Raw genomic sequence first — 22,477 nt, 5'->3', positions numbered from 1 at the left:
CGGAGGATTTAAGGCGTCTCCAACAAATAGATCGCTGCGCTAATGGATGGGAGTTCCGATTCGATATTGCCTTTCCCTAGCCCGGCGCCCCGAGCAGGAAATTAGCAAGTCTTAGGAGAGCTCCTGTTAATCGTCGGGGTGATTTCTGTGGCGTCGCTTTCGGACAATTTGCCGCGACGAAATTTCATTTGTCCCCTTCCTTCTGCGTGCCAACAGTCGTCGACGAACCCTTCGAGGGTCTCTTCTCGCTAATCCACCTTATTCACTCTTTATCTTCTTCCATTCGGCTCTTCGTCGTATTCGCTTTTCGTCGGAAATGGAGCTTACAGAATTAATCGATGCTATCCTGACTCCTCGGCCGAAATGCATGGAATCGTTTCACGGCTTCATCGCGATCATTTCCACAGTGAGGGACGAGGCGACAATGAATGACAACGAATGAAGAGGGAAATCAGATTTCGTCCGACGTTTCTCGGAGCCGGATTAGAAAAGAATGGACTCGTACGAGTATAAAAATTGAGAGACATCTTAAAGCAAGAAAAATTTCTTTGAATACTTTTTTAATTCCATTACAAGTCACAAGGCAAAGAGTAGAGAAAGGAATATCTTTTCTTTTAACAAAAAATTTTTAATTCTTATTGAAGATAAAATTTGATCGTATATTTTATGACTGAGGTTATGACTTTATAACTGGTATTAAGATATTATTATAAACGAGAAAATTATTACCAATAATTTTTTACCAAGTATGTTTTCACCAATATTTTTTTAAATATACAAAAGTTTGTGAAAGTGCAGATTGTTTGACGGATACGCGTTAATATAAATTCCGGACAGTATAATTGAAATCCACTGCTCTCCCGTCGGCGATTTATATTCTAATTTCCCGATGTAATTACAGATATCATGGCGAAATTACACGCTGGTTTGAACGGTATCGATAGCGCCCGCGCACTGCACCCTTTGACAATTTTCACGTTGCAGCTGCGTTCGCGTGTCCGTTCTCCAATCTCGTTTGTCACTTGACGAACGCGCGTAATTAAAAGGGCTGTGTGTTATGAGAGAAAAGGAGATATGCTCACCTTGTGCGTTAATGTATCACGTATATCCGCTCGTATGCTCTATTATCAGCGACTGTACGCGCACACACCAATGACCACCAAAGAAATCATCGATCACAACTGTTGTGGTCTCTGTAGATCCTATCTCTCCGTAAATATATATATATATATATATATATATATATGTTCCTCACTTTTTGGTACAATATTGATACAAATTTAAATAAAAATTTTTTCACACGTACACCTCTCTTGACAAGACGCTATTTACAAGCCTCTAAGCTCACACAATCCTACGTGCTACGTGCTATGCGCTACATGAATATTTATTTAGAAAAATGCAAAACTATCGGTGGGCACCTCGATCGCGGCGATATCGGTATCACTAGCTATCGACAGTCGCGTCTCTTCTCGCACTGGGTCCACGAGGTGCCCATTGAGAAAACGCGACGCGGTAAGGAACAACGTACCCAACTAACACCGTACCGTCACGGCGCCACGGCACTAACTGACAGGCTGACGAGAAACTCCAGTTGGTCGACGGCGAGATGGCCAAGGGGAGGGGAAATAACCCGCGCGGCGCTCTCGACCCTCTCTCACACACAGTCCTCTCTCGTATCCTTGTCTGATCGTATGCGTTCTCTTCGTCCCGTTTACAGTTTTCGCCCTCCGTCACCATCTAGTGGTAAATCGGCGTACCCTGGCGAGCGCGCGCGCGCCTACTCCACCCCCGTGGCGAACGGAAGAGAGGGAACGAAACGAGCACGTGAGGCTGGTAAAGAGCGAGGGGTGGCGAACGGAGCGTGGGGGGTCAGTCGAGGCCCGTATATGGGGGCGAGGTTGCAAAATATGTTGTAGAAATGGGGTGGCGGATGAATGCGGTCGCCTGTAGACTAGCGATTTTATTGATCTTTTTTCCACCCTTCAGACGTGTATATACGCACGGCTCGCTTAATTAAGCGACCGGACTAAGGTCGTGTATACCTTTGGTCAAGTATTTCGACAAGGGCGTTGGTTAATGAGTTAACTTTTCGCAACAATTTTTGGTTGTTATTCCGAAAACAATTGATATAGTGTATAGTCTGACCGCGATCGACCCAGCTCGCGATATAGCTCGGACAATTGATAGAAATGCATTCCATGCACGTACAGTTTCTGCATCCGTTTTTAGGTGCCGCAATAAATTTTTCACGAATCAAGCAAATGCGAGCAATTAATTTTATTTAGTCCGTCTATTGTATATGATAACGTGAAAAATATTGATGGCCGGTGTACAAACATAAATCACTGCAATATTAAATCGATATAAATTGACGTAAATGATTAGTAGGATAAGAACGTAATGAAAACAGATGTATCGTCATCCGTTTTTTGACTGACGGAACATTATCGGCTGATCGTAAATTTTCGGACGTCATCATTCGTAATAATTTATTAGCACTTTGGACGTGAAAATCCATAAGACCTACGTGAAATTGTGAGATATTGTGTCTTATCACTTTTTGGTTCCATCTCGTTCGATCCCGAGGGCAAACCAGTAGGATTCGAATTAGTGTTTATGGCACCCATGGGCGACAAAATCTCTTTTTGCGGAACGGTTGCAATAATCCAACAAACGTTAGACATCGATGTCATCATTTTTCGTAATACCACTTTGATAGATATTTAAGTTTACTTTGCGGGAAAAATATGATTTACACACACACACACACACACACACACACACACACACACACACACATGTATATACATATATCATATCATATGAACTCATACATTTGTTATTATATAATGATCAACTAACCGCTGAATTGCACTTTGGGGGATTTAAATGCATCAGCATGCGTTCCAACTGTCCGATATTTTCTGTCCTAATCGGGAAATCGGTCACGCTGTAAATCTTTAAATAAACACGATTAATCGTTCCCGACAAGTTTACGTCCCAACCTTCACAGCCGCGGCGTAGCGAGCTTAAAATGGATTTACTCGATCCGAATGCATTAACGACGGGAGAGAAGTAGTTGCTACTCTCAAAGAGTCCTCCGGCTGGGAGCGAGTGCTAATTAGCGATTCGATCACGAAGCTTCCGACGCCGGTAGACAACGTCGTCACCTCCACCGGATTCTCTTTGATCCTCTCCTATCTCCGTTTCGTTCTCTTATTCGCGTCTCCCTTCTCCGCTAACCTTTCTGTCGTCATGCTGTGGATATCATATATAGATGGCACATACACAGATATCTAGATGCAGCAAGATCATATACTTTCGCAGCAGCGTGTCAAAAAGCAACTTACTCGACAAAAAACACGCTCTCTTGTTCTTCAGAGACTTAGATTTATATGATAAAGCTAATATGATTGCATTATGAGTAACAACGCACAAAGAAAAATCTTCTTTCGTTGATATTTGTATATTATTTGCTTTGAGAATTATCTTTGAAATAATGCGCATAAAATAAAATATTTTATTTAAAAGTTATGTGTACTATCAATCCTATTTCACAAAAATATTATTTGTTCAAATATACATTACATAAAATGCATATATATATATATATATATATATGTGTGTGTGTGTGTGTGTGTGTTTCTAAATTACCTGTTTATGTAGTGTTCATGAATTATTGCACATTTCCTGATTTCGCAAGATTAAATCTACCAACTAAATTACGCCTGAGACAACAAATGAATTGTTCTTGGGTAATTATATCATAGGATTAGGAAATGCGGTGCAAAAGTCAATGAATACAAAATGCATAGTACAAGGGATGAAAAAGTAAAGGATTACGCGGCGTTTCGTCTTCACCAGAAAGATGTTTCGTCTTCCCCTCAACATCGCATTTCGAATCTCATCTGCCTACTCGCCCTTCCGCGGACCAATCCGTGTACGCAAAAGGGAGAGGACATGCGCCCGCAGACAAGAGATCTAATATACCCGTCGGTTACATTAGCCGGATTTAATTTAAGCTCCAACCCTACTATATAAGCGTGCCGCTTATGCTCTCTGCCTACAGAGAACACACGTTAGCTCGGGAAGAAGGAAACCCTTCGAGACGGCATAAACTGACGAAGAAGGTGAAAGAGAGACGAACGAAAGGTAGGGATACGTGCGGTAGCGAGAGACACCATTTATTGTAATTGCTCTGTCGCGAGCGAGCAAAGCGCCGCTTTCCATAGCTAACTGAGTATTCGCTAATGCTCGACCATTTCAGAAGAGAGACAGGTTCATTAATGGCAAAAAAATTGTCCTTCTTCTTCGTTCTGCCTCACTTTTTGTTCTCTCTCCACGTTCAATCTGGTCAGCAGTACCCGGAGTTTTTATTAGTTCATCCCAGCTAAAGTTTGGAATGCCACTTAACGATCGACACACACTTCACTTTGAAATCAATATACATCGTCGAAGATCGAAGACATCTTCTTTGAAACGAAGATAGTGGGTAGCTGATGCGTTGGAAGAATGTCGAGATATTTCCTCTCGTGACTTGCTGTTTGCCCGCCATTCGGTCGCCTTTCTTTTTCATACGTCGACAAATACGACAGTCTAAGAGGAAGAGAGACAGACGAGGCTAAGCTCATATTTATTTATGAGAGAGGAAGTGGCGTACGGTTTGTCTGCCTGCCGTGGAAATATACATCCTTGCGTAACGCGTAAGCGCGAGGGAGGCACGAGGTGTTCGCGAAAAGTTGCGCGTCGCGCCGTGGATTCCTACTGTTCCTAGTGCCGCGGAAAACTTTCGACGCGCCCGAGCGAAATCGCACGTTTCATTGTTACTTTTGTACGTTTTTGAGCGACGATATGGTAGACGCTCAGCCGCCGTCGCCGCCGAATGTATGGCGCAAATAAAACTGCCACGTCGGGCGAAGTTACCGTAACCGTTTTTAGTGCTTTATGACATCCGTAAATCTTCGTTGCCGCAGGAAGAGGCTCGAATCCTTTCGAGGATACTGACTATCTCTACCGAAAATTGACGAGGTCACTGTGTCGAGGAAACGAAGTTCCTCGCGATCTACTGAATAATCGCGCCGGACATTGGAGTCACGTATGAACTCTTCCTTAGACCAGCGCAAAAAAGATTTATCGGCTAAAGTTCCCGGTGTCCGTCGTTATCACATGCGCGTTGTTTGCCGATTGTGTCTTCTTTGCTTATTATTTATGAAATTGCGATCTCTTCGTTTCCCACGAGAGGAAAGAAACGTTTATGCCGCGATTCAAGATCGTGAATGTATTGAAAGTATTTCTATCCCACACAATACACTTTATGTGAGAGATGTCCTGGGAATGTCTTTAGGAAATTCAGGAATGTCCTTTGGACATTCTCTAAAACGTACCTTGGAGGTGTGTATAGAATACGTGCAAATTGTACTAGAAAAAGGATTAAAACTAGTATTCATAGTCATTTCTTATATTTAAAAACGTCTTAAGAACACTGAAAAAAAAACTAAGTTTTAATAAATATTTGTTTGAATAATTCCTAAGTAAATGTTTACATATATTTATTTGATACAAAAATCATCAATTTGATTTAACTGTCATTTTTTTATTGAGTAAATGTTTACTTAGTATTATTTAAAGAAATATGTATTAAGATTTAGTAAGTTTTCATTTCAGTGTATAATATATCTGAAGATGTTATAAACCAATCACAGAGAGATAGTAGAATATTAAAACGTTATAGTAGAATTATAGTAGAATATTAAAACGTTATTTGAGACAGGCTGAAAATCAGAATCGACTTTCTAAAATACTAACTTGATCCTTTAGAGGTAGGTACGTGAGAAAAAAATAAGAAAGTTGAAAAGAATAAAAGAAAGGTCAAGAAAAAAGTTTCCGTTAGTGGTTTAAAATATGTAGAATATACTATTTCGGAAATTTACACACTTATAAGTTCTTGGGTGTTCTATTTCTATAACAATGCACCTAATTTGTTACAAATAACATATATTTTAACCCAAATCTATGGGCGGTAACACTTGAAAAGATTACATAAGTTTCCGAGTCTTTTAACAATCGTCCCGTTACGAGATCCTTTTAATATCCTTTCGTGAGTTTTCAAAGGTTTTAGACCTTCTGACCTAGGTTTCGCAAGAAAAAAATATAGAAAAAGTCGGTCAGTAGGACAAACTAACGTTACCTCCCATAACGTGTCACACTACAACAGTATACCCTCGGAATGCTATTGTCTTACGTGCTGTAAATCTTCACTACTGTATGGAAGAAGAAATAAAAATTCTCGGCCACCAGCTGATTTCAAAATATGAAGGGAAGCCTCAAAAGAAATTTTTTATATGACAGGGTTTTATAAAAGGATTGCGATGTATGACTACGTGCGAAAAATCGAGTTAAAAGAAACATCAAACTGTTTCAACCTATTGTTGCATATTGCATAGAAATATTAAAGTCTATTGGTTTTCTCTGTGAATTCCGATGATGTCATATACGTATATAATGTACTAATCTCTTAATCTAATTATATTTTCATTTTTTCATACAAGAATCTGTTTATGTACTCGATATTTAATATTTTTTCTTTATTAATTGAATTAGAGTATAAATTTTTATTATCATTTTTATGTCGAAGTAAAAAAATTATTTTAATTATTATTAACAATTACTTTTTCGTATTGAATGTCATTATTACAGCTAAAAATGTAAATTATAATGAATAATAAATTAACAAAATCTTTGCTTGAAACAATCTACTCGCGAAATCTCTTATAGAATTTATAGTTGGGCTATAAATTAATTTTAAGACATTCTTTCTCCGTACATACACATATATTTTCGCCGATTCATCGCGATGTAAGGGAAACCAAAATGTACATTTAGGTGATATAATAATTCCATATATATTTCAGAATTTTATAAAGATAATAAAGTACGGTTATTACATTTCACGCGAGATAAATTCCCTTATTGATTAAAATTGCGCGTAGGCGATCATACAATGCAATGCGATACTCGAAAAACTATTATTGCGGGCTTTGGGATGTTTTCCGCAGCAACACTGAGAATCTGATTTCACCCGTGTCTCAGAACGTGTACGCGGCATCGCAGTATACGGCGTACAGAGAACGGTATACGGACGGAGATTTTATTGGAAAACGGAAATCCGCTCTCGCGTGGGTGCCGTCGGTTGAGGCTCGAAATAAATTGCACGCCTTACGGAGGACCCGATCGACGGAGATTCTCCTCGAAAGAATTTTTTTATGAAACTTTGCGCTTGCCGGTAATAAACGGAATGTGTGCACGTGACAAAGAGCGCGTTTACTGTTAAATCGCGTTACTCGTTAAGCGGTCTTCTCGTGCGCCGCGTAGCGTTTCGCTTTATTTCCTATGCAAACGAGCCTTGCGGCGTCGGACGGGTATAATCGAACGTTGAAATATGGTTAATTTACGAGAGGCTACGGGATATCAGCCTATTAATGCAAAGTGTTTCTATTTCGAGATATGAAATATAGTAGCAAAAGCTCGGTTCGATAGGGGAAATATAATTTGTCAATAAAAGGTACTTATACAGTAAGAAGTCAAAATTACGTGTAAATATGTACAAAGTTACATTTGAAGATAACATATAAAGGCGACATTGGTCCTGGCAATGTGTTACCTGCGCTGTATGTTTATCTATACATACCTACGTATACGTAGCTACCAAGGAATTTATCTCGCAAGTATAGGTATACACGTTGTAATTTGGACAACGTAGAATTCGTACATCGCAGGGTAGTAAATGGATAGTTTAAGCGATATGCAAATCATTTGTAAAGTAGGCGCTTTAAATACAAACTCGAAGTATAACTACATTCCAAGCGCGTATTCACGATATTACTCGATTGTAGTATTGAGTTACGCGTAACTGTTAGTTTTCCCATTCTCCGGCAAAAAGATGTAGCATGATTTCATCGTGTTCTCAACTCACGCTTCTTCATAGTTCTTTTTGTGGTATTTAGCGAAATCAAAACGAATCGTAATTTTCAGATCCGCTATCCGAAAGAAGACAGACACGATATGTTTACGATAAATGCAACATTTCTTCTCGCGCTATTATAAATACAATGGGAGATGCGTTTCATAAAGATATTCAACACATAAGACATTCTTAAAGATATTTAAGAAATGATTACATTTCCCTGTATATTACTGTGACAAATTCAATTAAATTCATCGTTTCTGGATATTACATTTAATAAATTTAAAAGAGAATCGGATATAATAAATCAACATTTTTCAAGCACACCTAAATGTAATAAAATATAACTACATAGTTCGACAGTAACTTATCGCAATAGCTTTCACCCAGGTGAATTCCGACGCCAATATCCTTCGTTCCGTACCCACCATTCCATTCAACCCTCCGGGCGCTCTTCCTCATATTGACTTCGTAACCCGTATTCAGCCGGCCATAATTTTCGGGAACCCCGTCCAAAATCCCGACAGCCTATCATCGTTACTGTTTCGCGAGAATTGCAATCAGTTCGTAACCGATCGAGAGGCGATCGGTTACTCAGTTCGGCGCCGGATTTGCGCGATTCCTCGATCGCGTAACGATCGCGGTGCTGACCGATAAACACATAGTCCGTGACGGATTCATGGCCGTATGTGCGAGTCTACACGCACCGACGCGCACCCCGTGTCAGAAACAGCGGTCCACTTAGAACTTCGTGACGTTCCCTCTCGCTGTACCCTGAACGAGACGAATCGGGATCCAGACAATAACGTTGCACTTTCGACACGAGCGGGCACGCCGACGCGACGCCACAACGAAGACTTCGTCCTACCGCGCGCACGTGCGTGCCAATCCATTATCCGAATTGGCTTATTGAAATTTCTCGGCACTGACGGGGAACGGATGGATATTCATTCGTTCGGTCCAGCACTTACCAAAGCGAACTCGCCCGTTCGATCTCGTTCGGTCTCTACGACATATACGTGCACGGACATATGCTTTCCGACAGCGCGCGCATACAACCGTTCGACGGGGAGTCGAGCTTGCCATTTAATTTCGTGACTTACGCCTGCCCGCTTAATTGTTTCGGCTGTCGAAGGGCGCTTAGACACTCGATGCGTCTTTGTCCGCACAGGCATGGAAGTGCTTAAAGAGAGAGATTTCTGCGGCGTTCCCTTTCCACCCCAGTCTAGTTATATTTAATAGTGGTATATATTATCTCTTCTCTATATTCTATTATTCTGATTTATTAATATTTTAACTAGCAAATATTGTGTTTAATTTATAGATGAGATACTAGACAAATAATAATATCGATACTTAAATCTGCTGGAAATATTACAGATTTGTAAATTATTTATATATCATTTATGTTACAAATAACACCATGTGCTATTATTCAGATGAATTAAAAATATAAAATTTATATTATATCTGGATATTATTTAAAAGACTGTCTTTTATTCAGAATTCATTGTAAACAGAAGCTCGATACAAAAAATAATTGCAACTGAAACATGTTATGCATTTTAGATTCAGACATCCATTTCAGCATGGATTTATACAAGTTAGCTGTTAATAAATTAAATTAAATTTCAAATTATAATAATAAAATATCTTACTTAATATCGAATTCAACTTGGAATGGAACATATCATGTTTCTCTTAATTGTTGTATTTTCATTCTGGGAAGCACGGATATTTTATCGACAACTGACATTTATAAATCCAAGCAAAATGGATATTCTCCAAATCTAAAATCCAGAATGAAGTTAAAAATCATAACAGCAACGAAGCTAATAATAATTTATAGAAATCGAAGTCAAACGACTTTTACTCGCATGCATTGATAGTAATTTAATTTTGTGAATGACATTAGCTACATTGACATGATTAGAATCATTCACAGTTTTCGAACGATATGCTGCCACTGTGAATACACGAAACCCATATAAATATCGCTGTTTGTTTGCTCGGTATTTAAAGAGGGAATCCAGGAAGGAAGGTTGAAACCTCCAAACTCATCCTGTTTAAATGAGCTTTACGTTTAAAGGATAATTTCTTGGGACAAGATGTATCAGGCATCCTTTAAGTGGCTCTAAGCGTACGATGTTACAACGTCATATGTTGGAAACTTTATGAAGGATACAGCACTTAGCATAGATATCAGGACATAAGCGCTACACTAGTTAGCACAATCTACAAGCATTAAATAGCGTTTTAAAGTTTTATAGACCGACGAATAAATTTCGGTTATTTTCGTCAGATATATGTAGATCATTATTTTGTTGTACAGCGCCGGTTTTCCATCGAGCCTGCCACACAATAAATCCGCACTGGCGACCACAAAATAGGTCCATTAAACGAACCCTCTGAAATTTCTCGAAACAGACTTCCCCCGGAATGTAATATTATCTCTAAATCCAGCTCGGTTCCGCTACCGCGAAACGCAACGCGGGTCGAATCCGCGGGAGAGAAAGATTCGAAAGAGGGGACCGCACACACCGCAGACACGTGTTGTTCTACGGAGAAGAATCTACGGCACCCCGTGTATCAAGCGCTCGTAAATAATACCACTGTATATTTGAATGCTCCTGACGCATGCCACTTGGGAATGCTCGGAAACGGCCGCTTTGCGTCTATATATGCACGCACACGCTAACTTTGTATTCGCGAGCATGCACATAAGTAAACGCGTGACATTTAGTCAGCAAGAAAGGGCGACACCCTAAAATCCCTCTCCTCCTGTTTACGTCCGATAACGATCGAATTTCACGTGATATAGCCAATGGAGAAGGAACGTTTTGGGAAAGGTCAGCATGGCGAACCGGTGTGTAAGAGGTGTGTGGAGGGAATAGGCGCTTAGAATTTGGGAGAAACGCAGAATTCGAGATTTCTGGTGCTACAGGCGCACGAAGCAATAACTCACTCGATGCCCCGCCGCGAAGCTTAGTGACGCGTACCGTACGCGCATTTTATTCCGCAAGAGGCCATTCTCGGTAAAGCGTGTAATCCGGTTATTAATGAGGGTGGTAATCGCACGGCTACATCGTGTACGATGGTAAAAAATGATGTATGCTCGACGATTCGTGCTGCTGGCGTTCGCTTCGGAAGCTAATGCGTTTTCGGTAGGTGGAGAGAGTCGAATGATTGATTACAGCAAATAAGAAACCGCGCGCCTTCGCTCACGACGATGACGTATTTACACTCAGCATTTAAAAATGCTTATATAAATGTAATATAGCTGGATTTATAAGGCGGAGCCATATGCTGCTCGGAACAATTCTGTACCACTTAGGGATCGTTTGTGAAGTCGACCCTGGTCAGGCTAATATAATATTACTTCTTCGAAACGCGTCATTGGACAACCTGTTACGCTTTATATCGGAGAAACGTTGTTTTTCGCATTATAAGAAGTGTTTCATCCCTAGACAGCGATATCTTGGAGCGGTATCGCGTGGAGTGCGATGGTGGTGGGGGATCGGCTGAAATCATATTTCATGTCGGTCGATGCGAGATTAATAACGGCCAGACACGTTTCGATTTCCCAGAAGTACCTGTCGGTTCGGCCACACACTGCGTTCGCCTAGGAAAAGCACGTGAGCGGGACCTCTTAGCTGCCGCAGAGAGTGCTGCGAGCAGACGTCGACGAGAGGGAGTCGTTGGTTAATTACCACTTTGACGAAGGTGGTTAGCACCATCGCCAGAAGTGGGGATGATTTCTCACGCTGGAGCGAATCTGCCATAAACACTCCGGGGAGGTAATAACCATCTGGAAAGAGTGGTCTCATTGTTCCGTTCCATTGTCTTGCGTCGTGCGATTGGATTCTCTCTTCTCTCGCCTTCTACTTCTAAATTTAACCGACTGGCATCTACTTGCACGCCAGCACCAATTACACTTGCGTTCTTAATTAACGCCAATGGCCATCAACGATCTCGTGCGCCTTCACGCGAATGTCTCAAAGAGCTCCTTCAGTGACACCGCGTTAAATGATGGGTAGGAAAATGCTCTATGATTCGTGGAAGTGATTTGAAGTAAATTGATTGACTTGATATCATTTCGTCACTTTGATTGAAATAAAGTATTTCTAATGTTTCATAATTCTTATGTTATTGTTTAAAAATAAAATTAAAATTTTAATCATAACAACAATCTATAGATCCTCAATATTCGAATAAAAATAAAAATTAAACGGGCAAATGAGAGTTACGCGCACTTGTCAGTGCACAAATTAATAAATATAATTAATTCTTAAAAAAATCATTGTGACTTGGATTTTCCTAGCGACAACATTATATTTAGTTTAACATTTGTAAAGGTTCATTTGATTGTCTTTTGATTAAATTATGCAATATCAAATTGTGTGGCTGATTCGTGCTTTCATTTTCTGACTCTGACTGGATATTTATATCCATTTCCATTTCGCTTGGTGTTACTCTTTGTGCAAGAGAAACACACTCATCTGTCAGCGACATGTGTTCTGACTGTCAGATTAGAGAAAACCTTTGAAATTTAAAACATTGACATTGTTCATTGAGGATGACTCAGAAAGGAGCCGAAAGATATGAATTGAAATAATTAAATGTATTTTTAAGAATTGATCATATTTGTTAATTTGTACTAATTTGCCAATTGTTCTAATTTGCCCGTTTAATTGTTTTTATTTGTTAATTATTGCCATTCCAGAATAATCATTCCAAAATGATATGATACATATTTCTTTTTTTTTTTTTCGTTATGGATATATTTTCAATTAAGAGCTATCGATCTCGATTTATCTTCTAATGTACAGTACTCGAAATAGAAGAACAAAGTGCAGCTACTTTAGAAACAAGAGCAACTTGTCTCGATAACGACCGTGAAAGAAAAGTTCTCTGGGCCGATGAGAAAGAAATGTTCAGTGATTCGTGAGTAGTAAATCAAGTTTCCTCTTCCGAGAATCGGTGGAAGTGTCCGGTACTGTTTGGCTAAAGCACGACGGGGTGCCAACTGGATGAAAAGCGGTGCGTATATATAAGACGATGAAAGGGGAGGGTCTCGTTAGCCGCTGACAGGAAGGCACGTATAGCTCATCGCGTCGAATGGCCTTCCGGTGCTGTGAAAACCACCGGCGAAACACGTTTTGAATAAGGTCGTGGATGTTCGGTCTGTGGGCGTTCGCCGTTTGAGCTGGAAAATGGATGAAGGATCGATCGACGAATCCGGAACTGAACCGCCACGTGGCGCAAACGCCTGACGTTTTTGAACGATTAATGCAAAAAGTGGGAACCACAGACCGAGATTAATGAAGACGCTATTGAAAAGAGAAGGTACAAACATGATAAATATCAATTTTTTGAGATTTAACTATTCTATCATTCGTGTTCTGCTTAATTTTTTTCTGATAGAACATTTTTATAATCTATTTGTATCACTATTTGCTTTGTTAAGAAGCTGTTTAATGAATATTATAAATCTAATATAATTGAAACATGATGTAAAAAAAAAACATTATTGTAGATTAGACAAAATAACGTAATTGAGATAAAACGAAAAAAAACCGCGGTCAATATATCAATTTTTTATCTCCATGTTTCTACTAGATTCTGCTTTCGCGACGGGATCAACTGCGAGTAACGGAAGTCTAGTCTGGTAAGCCAGTGGCGAGAGGTAGTATGGGAGGGTGGAAAATCTATTCCACAAACGTTTGTCGCGGTCGTTATTTTAACAGTCCCATGAGATCTTTTTTTCAGCTGCGTGTACTGTTGCTCGGTTCGCCGTAAAATGGATGACATTGGAAGGTCGATAAACGAAAAAACCTATGACAACAAAAAGCTATCCCCTTGGCCCGAGATCTGACTTTCGCCCAGCGGAAGCATCAGGATTGCCGCAGAAGTCGGTAAGAAAACGAACATGGCTAAGTGTTCGTTTCGTAATTACCTTTGAGAAACGCGGATGCTAGCCAAAACGAACTTTTTCAGCCGGTACTCCCCTTGATGAACCTTAGTTCAATTATGATATCTAATTATTAAATTGGATGGTAAAAATAAACTAATCTCGTTTCCCCGTGTAACTTCTTCCACTCGTCCGTAGTCTGGAAACTTTCTTTCCCTCGACCGAATTAATTTTAAATCCACTTGATCCTGCCTATTACGTATTCCCCGTAAACTTTAATACGAATTCTATAATGGAAAAGAAGCATCACGATTAGAATTCTTATTGCTAAAGCTTTTATATCACATACGATTCATTTCTTTTATAACGGTACACATAATGAGATCCTATCATTTAGGCCGGTATTCACAGTTTGTTCTTATTTTAAGATCGTCTTAAGTAATGTTCTAAGGTACAAATAAGACTATAATTGATAATATTGTACAATAAAAAGATGTTGTAGAAGAAAACAATGAAAAGACGAACCTAAGCCTAGAAAACCAATCGTTCTTCCTTTTATCGCTCTCAAAAGCATATTAATCGGAATAAGGCAGATGATCACGACTACCGTATCCTGATTACCATGCAGAGATCGCACATGCTTATATCCGTGAGCAGGAATGCGCTTCTACATGACGTGTGAATACAATGTCGCGCGAACATCTCGGACATTCGGAACGGTACCGGTCGCGTTACTACGCCCTGTCCCAAATTAGTTGCAGACGTTTCATTTATAATACCGCTGGCCATTATGCTACCCGGACACAATGCCATTGTGTGCACCGCACGAGTTCCCACCCCACGGGCACGCACCGCTTGTGCACCGGGAAGAACAATCCGAAACGCCGGAGCTTTGTAACCCCGTACTCCGCAGTCCGCATGCGGTGGTACGCATTACGTGTCAACGATCCGAGCACCGCCTCGTGAAAATTTCAACGTTTAGACCGCTTTTAATCTGACGCCCGCTTCGCTGACCATCACCATTAATCGCCATGAGAAGCGATTTTGACCGAATGAATGAATCATCCGTTTTGACTTTCGAGGGGAGGACCACTCGCTCGGCGAGCGCGGTTGCTTTCCATGCTTTACGGATCTCGAACGGAACAACCGTGAAAATGTGGATTAGTATTGTCGTGTGGAACTTGTGGGAGACACCGAAGAATTCTTTCTGGGAATGTCGAAAGAACAAAGTCATCGCGCGTTTGAGAGCGATTATGAGGGCGGAAGCTACGAAAAGAACCGTAACATCTCTCTCTTAAACGGATTATTTTATATACAATATATTTTTCAACCATCGCGCGAGAAGGGATGCAACAAAAGGCGCCGCGTGTAAACTCAAAACTATGTAAATTTCAGCTGCCCCAGCGAGCGATAACACGCGCGGGAATTAAAAGTTAACCGGCTAACCATGCGAGTCACATTATCAAAGTCACGCAGCTCTTTCTGACGGAAGAGGCGAGCCAACGTGATTAAAGTTTAACGCGTGCTTGGGTCAGCGAAAAAAAAATGTCAGTTGTCCGGCGCGCTAGTGCTGGGAGATACGAGTGCATTCCACGTTATCGCTCGCGTCCCTCGTCATGCCGAGCTATATATCGGGGCTACGTATATCCTTCAGGAATTCCCGGACGGTCCCGGGCGATTTAAGGGCGGGACGGACTTCCGGATTTTTCTGCGGCACTTTTTTTCCCCACTTGGCCGACGCTGTAAATCATGCGGCGGTCCCTTCGCGACGGTGGTGGCGCGTCTTGGAAAATCTCTTCCGACAGTCCAGACCCGGCGCGGCGCCGGGTTGGGGCGGCCCAATTAAAATGCTCGTACTGCGCCGAAAAACTCGAGGAACGAGGCACGCACGGCCGCTTTTGCGCCAGTGATGCGCAAACTTTGCGAGAGCGTTGATAAATCTCATCCGGCTCGTGACAGATTTCCGCAAAAAATTCAGGAGAGCACGTGTGTGTCGATCCAACGTTGCTAAATCTTTCCGCTCGCGCTGTGAAGCTTTTCGAGAATCGTCAATGTTGCATCTCGCGCATCGTTGAATATTATTCGATCGTAAATTTACTAGTAGAATAAATGTTCTAGCAAATAACAAAATATTGATGGACAGTTCAATTTGTTTGCTATTTTAAATGTTATTTTGTAGCTCTCTCGGAGTTATAAATTATAAACTAATTTTCGAATTCTGTACTAACTTCACACGTAAAAGTCTCGCAGGGAAATGTATTTGTTTTTAAAGTAAATACATTATTTTTACGCGCGAGCTCTTTTGCATATTAATTGCGACCATTAATTGAGCACAAACATTTCGCTAAAGCACCCTGCTTGTACAAATAAACTTTGCAATTTACACAATGCTGCGGCCATAAAATTCAACAATTAACGATAATTTCGAACCGTAACGTGTATTGTTCTTTTGTAATGAGTTTACATTGTTCTCACTGACACTCTTGTCGGTGAGAGCGGGCAATAAAGATCTGTTAATGAAGTTAATGACAGAGCGCGACAATAAAGTTTTTAACAAATTTACAACCGCGACGCAAGAAAGCTCTCTCTCTCTCTCTCTCTCTCTCTCGGCCGATACTTTATTCCCTATTTACTAGGAAATCCCTTTGTCACTTTTACTATCGTACCGGGCGGTGCACAATGGCTACACGCGGGACACCGAGTAATATCGAGCATCACAGAGAACCGCGCGCCAACGTTCCAACGAACGTTTTACAGCCCGCCATCGCGTAGCAGCTTTCAAAGCGAAAAGCGCAGTGGGAAGAATCGAATTTCACACAATTCGGCTCCACCGCGTGTTGATGCGAGGACGCAGCGAAATTGTTTTTCTACCCTGCTTGTGCTACTGTCGCCCGCAAAAAAGAAGTAGAGACATCACCTCCGCGAAATATTTCCGCCTCTGAAGTTTTACCACACGCTAATTTTTTTATTTTTTTTATTTTTTTATTCTTTTTTAGAAGCTAGACATATATATTAAGAGCAGACTACTCGAAGAAAGGAACCTACATGACATGAAGATGCGTCATAAAGTAGAGCAGAATATAAAGATTACGAGGCAATAGAAATAACGATGGAGGATAAGAACAATAGTCGACAGATACGAAAAAAGACACTGCTGAAAAAAGTATTTTAAAAAGTACTAAAAAGTACCATGTATATAGCAGATAAGAAAAATAAAAAATACAGGACAAATTCCAAAACTAAAGAAACATGTAATAATATGAACGTTCTAAAGCATTAGAGTTAGTATTTCAATTATATTATTTAAGAGATCTTGTCTCTCTCTCTCTCTCTCTCTCAAGAAACGCACATGTTCGAATACTTATAATAATTTTGTTGAAATAGTCGATGAAAATTCGTAAGGTATTACTATTACATCATTAAGGCGATGAAGACGATCAAGTCTGCGTAAAAGATCACATTACTGAACCCTAGAAGAAAAGTACTAGTGATAAAGTACTAGTGGCGGTAACACACAAGACTGCGCCTACGCAGCTACGGTAGAAACAACAAGAACAAAATCGCGGTGGTAAATAGCGGCGCGGAAAGAGAGACGTAACGTGGAAGGCGTGGAATGTAAAGAAAGCACGACATCCGCGACGAAGAGTGAGGAAGAAAGAGGAGCCCCGAGCCGGTTAGCGTTTGCGCGCAAAGGAAGAGGAAAAAAAAGGGAAAAGAAAGAATATAAGCGTCGGATGTGGGGTGGCAAAGCGAAGGGGTCGAATCGAGCAGCTTTTTCACGACGACCACGAAGGAAAGTGGGAGGGAAGGGCGACTTCCCCGACCCCGCGCCGAGAGTTACGAGGCTCAGGTGCGCGCGGCTACATTATTAAAAAACAAGAAACCTCATCATTTTCGCCGGCTCTCGTAAAGATATTAAACGGGGACTTTATGTTACCGGTGTGCTCGTCGCGTGCGCCGCGTAAGCACGCGCGCGAGGATTTCCGTTTCGTGTTCCGCCGCGACGCACGCACACACGCGCAGGAAGCGTGTGCATCGCGATAGATGACGCACCTCCGCCTGTGGAAGGCGTCGCGTCGGAGGAAACGCGTACAATCGATTCGCGAACTTCCGTTCTTTGTTCGCCGCTATTCGGTGCGCGCCGCTATCGTTTTACGCTTTACGTTATGTTGCCGCGGGTTTATTACGGTCGATGAGTTACGTCTTACGGAGTTAATATCAGCTGGCACGTGCTACATCATGTGATTATGGAATTATTAATTTGAGTGTAAATAATAAACTTTGCAGACTTGAGGCTTTAAATAGGTCGTGACATTATGGCACGAGTTATAGAGAACCCATACGGAAAAACATCATTATGTAATTGCTAAGAAAAGTGATTATTCAATTTATGTTCTTCTTTTTAGGTAACAGTTATCTTTAACAAAGAATATTTTTTTATAATAATCTTAAAATATACTTATTACAAATTTTATAGCTCATTACATTAAAAGAAAGAAATTATTTTCTTTTAAAGAATATTATAAAATTGATCGAAAAAGACTTTATAGAGAAACAAACTGAAAAACAAATTCGATTTATAATTTAATAATCTTGATTGAAGTATTAAACTTAATAGGATTTAGAATATATTTTGAATGCTTGATACTTGTGATAAACTTAAGACAGATTTGCAATCTAAACTTTTGAAACAAGTAAATATTACTTGCGTAAGCATTTTTCTATGTGCAAAGTTTAATATTATTCATCGTAAGTGTTTTTTTCCTTTCGAAAAGAAATATCTTATAATATTGCAAAAACATCTTGTTGAATTAATAAAAAAAGTATGGCGATTAATAATGAAACGACAAAAAAGAATAGTTTCGCCACCAGCATTCTGAAATATTGCTGTTCATATATTTGAATAATCGATATTTCCTTCTGAATCGATAATATCGATAATAATAACAGTGTTTTTTTTTTGCACGCTTATGCCATCGAAAACTTCTCCCGCAGCAGAATTTCAAGCGCATGCAAAACTTGACTCGAACGCGGTGTCTTGTATTCCGCGGTCGCTTCTTTCGCCACGTGTACTTCTGCATCGACTGGTGTCAGCAAGTCGAGTTCCCAGCCGATTCCGTTACAATCGTAGACGGCGTGCGTACGTATGTGTGCGACATATATACGTGTATAGATAGCACGATTACACGAGCCATAGTCTAGGAAGCGCACGGATCTCACACAAAGAAGAGTACAAAGAGAGGGAGGGAGGGAGGGGGGAAAGAGAGAGAGAGAAAGAGGGAGAGAGAGCGTTCAGCTCGCTTGCGGAAAGTTGGCGCGCTGGCGCTAACAAGCAGGTGTTGCAGGTGCCACGAAGCCTCTATCTTACCTGAACCACCATCGCCGTTGCCTTTCTCACCGTCTGTGCCACCTCGGAAGGCACATTGACTCGCGCCAGCAGAGTTTCTCTGGTCCTATACTCCTGTCGCGTTGTACGAAATCCCCAGGAGCTCCGAAAGGGTTTAACCACTTTTGGTGATCGTACCCTACTGTCCGTTTAATATTGCATGCTTCTCAGATGTATTCGCCGGCACGTATTATATCTACTACATAAATAGCAATGCGCGATGCATTCACGCAGAAAGGCAAGTATCTCATTCTGAGATCTTCGAATACATTAGCATTGGAACGCCTTGGGGTGCTGTCATGTTCGATCCGGCCGGACGTCGGCATGGTACACCGCTCAATCATGTCGCGCGTTCCGCTTTATTTTGCTCTCTCTAAATTGCTACATTTTTAAATGCAACTGATAATATCGTAAAAAAAATTTAAACGAAATTCGAGTCAAGTCTAGTCAAGTTAGCTGTTGTCAGGGCTGGGCCCAAATATTTGAAATATTTTTATTTGAAAAACAGTATTTGTAATATGATTGTATTTGATATTTTGTATTTCAGTATTTCAAAGCATAAGATTGAAAGTAGATTTTGTGTTTGTGTTTCAAATAAGATTGGCAATCAATTTTATTATTTGAATTACAATGTACTAAATACAATTGTATTACAAATATTGAGTTTAAAATAAAAATATTTTAAATATACGTCTAGCCGTGACTGGCTGTTGACTAAATATATACAATAATGAAACTAATTAACCGGATAATATGCTATAATGATTTCTTCAAATTGTTCTCCGTGTTATGAATTGTGGTTCCACATATGCATTACTGGTAGTTTCATAATTAATTATCCAAATATAAACTATTAGTGTCGTAATTATTATATATGTGCGTAAAACCACATTTTCTAACATCTCGGCAATAATTTGAAGAAATTATCGATATAATAATGCACAATTTGGATATAATTAGCTTCATGACAAGATATATATTAGGTGTTGGAATTAATTCGTAGCGTTTTACAAGTGATGGGAAGTACTTTCATTAATGTATTTTTTAATGCTCATGTGAAATAAATAACATTCTTTCATTAAAAACGCTACGAATTAATTCCAACACCTAATATATATGTATATTTGTTAATAATTGAATATATTTAAATATATTATTATTAATTAATTAATTTTTTTTTTATTTATTACTTATTTAACGAAGAAATCTTACAAAGTACGTAACTGAAAACCACTGATCCGTAGTAATTATTTGTATAAATACTTTGACGGTGGGTGCTGTCATTCGTCAGATTACATGTGTTTTGATATATCCTTGCGTCTCGACGAGATCTTTTTGCGTTCTTGTACACCTTACAATACGAACGCGTGCTTGAATGTGTCAGCGCGAAATGGCGAATGATACGGGGAGTTTCTTTGCGAGTATCTAAGTTAAGAGAGAAGAGAAAAAGAATATCCACACAGTGGAGTGTGTGCGACCGGCTAGACTGTTGATTTAAGCGCGGCGGAACGTCACGAGAGATTGGTACGTTTGCATGGGTGCGAACGTATTTTCGTTTCGCGGTGAAAGAACCTTCGCGGACTATTTATACTATACACGTGAGTCGTATACAGTTTTATCGCGTTTACGGTTTTATGGGATCATTTAACGTGGGACAATAAAGAGCCACTTTAGGTCATAATATGAACTTGTGTAAGACATACGTCACGCAGTATGACAAAAGTGCTGGTCCCTGTATTCTTTATTATTTCTTCTTATTATATATTTACATTTGTATATAAAACTTTCTCTTATGTAGGTTAAAGAATGCGATCGATTTAAATAATTAATTCCTTCGTCTAGATTATGTGTTACGATAATACCATAAGAAGGGAGAAACGTATTACACTCTTGTGGCTGCACTGATTATACATTTTTGTGGGCAGTGGGATTACATCAGATTATGTTAAATCACTTGCGGTAATTAAAAAAAGCTCATTTTCATTAGCCACTTTGCATAAACGCACTGTACAATGCTGTACAACGCCTGTTCTGAGCGCTGTTCTCATTCAAATAATGGCGCCCAGTTAGAGAATAGAAAAGTTCTTAGTGATATACCTTGTTTCCCCTATCAATTTCCTCGACGTAAATCTGCAGTTATAATCAAAGTTGATACCTCGACGGAGCTACGACCTCTGCCTTCGGCGAATGGCTGACTTCGGAAACTCGCATAGTCTAGGATAGATAATACAGACATACATATTGCACCGCGAATGGTATCGCGCTCGTTGAATTGTGTTCTTGTTCATTCGTCGGAAAAGAATGTCGCGAAACACGCGAACTTTGCTACTGAACTCTTCTATTACCTGTACTGTCTGAATTATTTCTTGCTCTTCTTTCGTTTATATTTTCTCCTAAATCTTCATAATCAAACAATTTTAAAATAAAATTTCTAATTTTCAAATAAAATATTTATATAATATTTTATTTTACAATATATACGTAATAAAATATATACATTCAATCTTTTTATTGGATTTTGTCTTTTTTACAATTAGTATGAAAAGTTTCAATGATCTTAGCACATCTTAGTTCAAAAATATTAATCTTCAATTTTTTTCTAATTTAAGAAAATATACAGATAAAAAGAAGAAAGATATCTAGAATTTCAAATGCCAATTTAAAGCTGTATCTTTCTTCTGTAAAATGTATCTTCAAAAAAATTTTCTTCAATTATTATTTTTCATCGAAATACTCGAGCTATCGTGAAATGTAAAAATATTTCAAGCGTTCTCGAATTTATAAAGTGTATGTGGATTATATTCTTATTTCTCTTCTTTTTATCATTTTTAAATTAGAATGTATTTTATTTCCATTTCTTTCAAATATTTATTGCAGTGAAAACTTTGTGTTTGAGTGTATATGATGTGTAAATATGTGTAAATGTTCGCAATATATTGAGCTTGGCTCTGAGAACTTGCTAAGCCAAATAACTGTACGGATCAGTCATCCCTGCGGATCCCGAATTTTCAAAAGTTTGTACGATGATAACCTCTGGTCGCCAATTCGAAACAATTTGCCAGTTCTTACTGTTTAAACTCTTTTTTATGTATTAATATATATTTATATATTTATTACATTTATATTGAAACTTTTCATATAAAAATATCAAATACAATAATATATCTTTTATAAAATTAAAAAAATTTGTAAGAGGTAATTGCTTCTAAAACGT

The 22,477-nt window shown here is 39.5% G+C and overlaps 1 protein-coding gene across 6 annotated transcripts in view; it reads right to left on the bottom strand.

The window, feature by feature from the left end:
- LOC105145040 (discoidin domain-containing receptor 2) overlaps nt 1–22,477 on the bottom strand; it is a 184,427-nt gene that overhangs the window by 101,289 nt on the left and 60,661 nt on the right. Inside the window, exon 1 of one of the 6 annotated variants that reach the window (XM_011054352.2) lies at nt 1,083–1,596. The exons of the other annotated variants lie outside the window; for them this stretch is intronic. The gene's annotated coding sequence lies outside the window, so the exon portion shown is untranslated. Of the gene's footprint in view, nt 1–1,082; nt 1,597–22,477 lie in introns of those variants that run through there. 6 annotated transcript variants of the gene reach the window in all.

This window comes from Acromyrmex echinatior, chromosome 15 (genome assembly GCF_024713525.1).
Source record: "Acromyrmex echinatior isolate Ae372 chromosome 15, ASM2471352v2, whole genome shotgun sequence".
Taxonomy (NCBI): Eukaryota; Metazoa; Arthropoda; class Insecta; order Hymenoptera; family Formicidae; genus Acromyrmex; species Acromyrmex echinatior.
This window is presented reverse-complemented; position numbering and strand designations above follow the sequence as displayed.